The sequence below is a fragment of the Xiphophorus couchianus genome, chromosome 15, assembly GCF_001444195.1.
Source record: "Xiphophorus couchianus chromosome 15, X_couchianus-1.0, whole genome shotgun sequence".
NCBI classification, from domain to species: Eukaryota; Metazoa; Chordata; class Actinopteri; order Cyprinodontiformes; family Poeciliidae; genus Xiphophorus; species Xiphophorus couchianus.
The window spans coordinates 24,334,536-24,338,797 of record NC_040242.1 but is presented as its reverse complement, the minus strand read 5'-3'; positions in this window follow the sequence as shown (position 1 = coordinate 24,338,797).

Here is a 4,262-nt window from a genome sequence, read left to right as displayed (position 1 = left end):
GAGAGAAGTGAAAAAGTGACAATATGTGAATTTTCAGCACTACACTCAATATTCAGCCTTATTAGCTTTGGAACAGCATAGAAATGCTGAGATGCAGTAGTTCTGGTGGTTTGAAGCTGGAACCAAGTGTAAATTTTGAGTTTAATAGGTTTTGAATTATAGCGACCAAAAAAGCGTTTTCTCAGCGAGAGAAGTGAAAAAGTGACAATATGTGAATTTTCAGCACTACACTCAATATTCAGCCTTATTAGCTTTGGAACAGCATAGAAATGCTGAGATGCAGTAGTTCTGGTGGTTTGAAGCTGGAACCAAGTGTAAATTTTGAGTTTCATAGGTTTTGAATTATAGCGACCAAAAAAGCGTTTTCTCAGCGAGAGAAGTGAAAAAGTGACAATATGTGAATTTTCAGCACTACACTCAATATTCAGCCTTATTAGCTTTGGAACAGCATAGAAATGCTGAGATGCAGTAGTTCTGGTGGTTTGAAGCTGGAACCAGGTCTAAATTTTGAGTTTCATGAGTTTTGAATGTTAGAGACCAAAAAAGCGTTTTCTCAGCGAGAGAAGTTGAAAAGTGACAATATGTGAATTTTCAGCACTACACTCAATATTCAGCCTTATTAGCTTTGGAACAGCATAGAAATGCTGAGATGCAGTAGTTCTGGTGGTTTGAAGCTGGAACCAAGTGTAAATTTTGAGTTTAATAGGTTTTGAATTATAGCGACCAAAAAAGCGTTTTCTCAGCGAGAGAAGTGAAAAAGTGACAATATGTGAATTTTCAGCACTACACTCAATATTCAGCCTTATTAGCTTTGGAACAGCATAGAAATGCTGAGATGCAGTAGTTCTGGTGGTTTGAAGCTGGAAACCAAGTGCTAAATTTTGAGTTTCATAGGTTTTGAATTATAGCGACCAAAAAAGCGTTTTCTCAGCGAGAGAAGTGAAAAAGTGACAATATGTGAATTTTCAGCACTACACTCAATATTCAGCCTTATTAGCTTTGGAACAGCATAGAAATGCTGAGATGCAGTAGTTCTGGTGGTTTGAAGCTGGAACCAAGTCTAAATTTTGAGTTTCATGAGTTTTGAATGTTAGAGACCAAAAAAGCGTTTTCTCAGCGAGAGAAGTGAAAAAGTGACAATATGTGAATTTTCAGCACTACACTCAATATTCAGCCTTATTAGCTTTGGAACAGCATAGAAATGCTGAGATGCAGTAGTTCTGGTGGTTTGAAGCTGGAAACCAAGTGCTAAATTTTGAGTTTCATAGGTTTTGAATTATAGCGACCAAAAAAGCGTTTTCTCAGCGAGAGAAGTGAAAAAGTGACAATATGTGAATTTTCAGCACTACACTCAATATTCAGCCTTATTAGCTTTGGAACAGCATAGAAATGCTGAGATGCAGTAGTTCTGGTGGTTTGAAGCTGAAACCAAGTGTAAATTTTGAGTTTTATAGGTTTTGAATTATAGCGACCAAAAAAGCGTTTTCTCAGCGAGAGAAGTGAAAAAGTGACAATATGTGAATTTTCAGCACTACACTCAATATTCAGCCTTATTAGCTTTGGAACAGCATAGAAATGCTGAGATGCAGTAGTTCTGGTGGTTTGAAGCTGGAACCAAGTGCTAAATTTTGAGTTTATAGGTTTTGAATTATAGCGACCAAAAAAGCGTTTTCTCAGCGAGAGAAGTGAAAAAGTGACAATATGTGAATTTTCAGCACTACACTCAATATTCAGCCTTATTAGCTTTGGAACAGCATAGAAATGCTGAGATGCAGTAGTTCTGGTGGTTTGAAGCTGGAACCAAGTGTAAATTTTGAGTTTTATAGGTTTTGAATTATAGCGACCAAAAAAGCGTTTTCTCAGCGAGAGAAGTGAAAAAGTGACAATATGTGAATTTTCAGCACTACACTCAATATTCAGCCTTATTAGCTTTGGAACAGCATAGAAATGCTGAGATGCAGTAGTTCTGGTGGTTTGAAGCTGGAACCAGGTCTAAATTTTGAGTTTCATAGGTTTTGAATTATAGCGACCAAAAAAGCGTTTTCTCAGCGAGAGAAGTGAAAAGTGACAATATGTGAATTTTCAGCACTACACTCAATATTCAGCCTTATTAGCTTTGGAACAGCATAGAAATGCTGAGATGCAGTAGTTCTGGTGGTTTGAAGCTGGAACCAAGTCTAAATTTTGAGTTTCATAGGTTTTGAATTATAGCGACCAAAAAAGCGTTTTCTCAGCGAGAGAAGTGAAAAAGTGACAATATGTGAATTTTCAGCACTACACTCAATATTCAGCCTTATTAGCTTTGGAACAGCATAGAAATGCTGAGATGCAGTAGTTCTGGTGGTTTGAAGCTGGAACCAAGTCTAAATTTTGAGTTTCATGAGTTTTGAATGTTAGAGACCAAAAAAGCTTTCTCTCAGCGAGACAAGTGAAATAGTGACAATATGTGACTTTTCAGCTCTGCGTTCAATTTTCAGCCTTATTAGCCATGGAACAGCATAGAAATGCTGAGATGCAGTAGTTCTGGTGGTTTGAAGCTGGAACCAAGTCTAAATTTTGAGTTTCATGAGTTTTGAATGTTGGAGACCAAAAAAGCTTTTTCTATGTGAGAGAAGTGGAAAAGTGACAATATGTGAATTTTCATCTCTGCGTTCAATTTTCAGCCTTATTAGCTTTGGAACAGCATAGAAATGCTGAGATGCAGTAGTTCTGGTGGTTTGAAGCTGGAACCAAGTATACATTTTGAGATTCAAAGGTATTGAATTTTAGCGACCAAAAAAGCGTTTTCTCAGCGACAGAAGTGAAAAAGTGACAATATGTGAATTTTCAGCACTACACTCAATATTCAGCCTTGTTAGCTTTGGAACAGCATAGAAATGCTGAGATGCAGTAGTTCTGGTGGTTTGAAGCTGGAACCAAGTCTAAATTTTGAGCTTCATAGGTTTTGAAATATAGCGACCAAAAAAGCGTTTTGTCAGCGAGAGAGAGAAGTGTAAAAGTGACAATATGTGAATTTTCAGCTCTGCGTTCAATTTTCAGCCTTATTAGCTTTGGAACAGCATAGAAATGCTGAGATGCAGTATTTCTGGTGGTTTGAAGCTGGAACCAAGTATAAATTTTGAGATTCAAAGGTTTTGAATTTTAGCGACCAAAAAAGCGTTTTCTAAGCGAGAGAAGTGGAAAAGTGACAATATGTGAATTTTCAGCTCTGCGTTCAATTTTCAGCCTTATTAGCTTTGGAACAGCATAGAAATGCTGAGATGCAGTAGTTCTGGTGGTTTGAAGCTGGAACCAAGTCTAAATTTTTAGTTTTATGAGTTTTGAATGTTAGAGACCAAAAAAGCGTTTTCTCGGCGAGAGAAGTGGAAAAGTGACAATATGCGAATTTTCAGCACTACTCTTAATATTCATCCTTATTAGCATTGGAACAGCATAGAAATGCCGAGATGCATTTCTATGGTGATTTGAAGCTGGAACCAAGTCTAAATTTTGAGTTTCATGAGTTTTGAATATTAGAGACCAAAAAAGCTTTTTCTAGGTGAGAGAAGTGGAAAAGTGACAATATGTGAATTTTCATCTCTGCGTTCAATTTTCAGCCTTATTAGCTTTGGAACAGCATAGAAATGCTGAGATGCAGTAGTTCTGGTGGTTTGAAGCTGGAACCAAGTGTAAATTTTGAGTTTTATAGGTTTTGAAATATAGCGACCAAAAAAGCGTTTTCTCAGCGAAAGAAGTGAAAAAGTGACAATATGTGAATTTTCAGCACTACACTCAATATTCAGCCTTATTAGCTTTGGAACAGCATAGAAATGCTGAGATGCAGTAGTTCTGGTGGTTTGAAGCTGGAACCAAGTCTAAATTTTGAGTTTCATGAGTTTTGAATGTTAGAGACCAGAAAAGCGTTTTCTCAGCGACAGAAGTGAAAAAGTGACAATATGTGAATTTTCAGCTCTGCGTTCAATTTTCAGCCTTATTAGCTTTGGAACAGCATAGAAATGTTAAGATGCAGTAGTTCTGGTGGTTTGAAGCTGAAACCAAGTGTAACTTTTGAGTTTTATAGGTTTTGAAACATAGCGACCAAAAAAGCTTTTTCTCAGAGAGAGAAGTGAAAAAGTGGCAATATGTGAATTTTCAGCAATACACTCAATATTCAGCCTTATTAGCTTTGGAACAGCATAGAAATGCTGAGATGCAGTAGTTCTGGTGGTTTGAAGCTGGAACCAAGTCTAAATTTTGAGTTTTATAGGTTTTGAATATTAGAG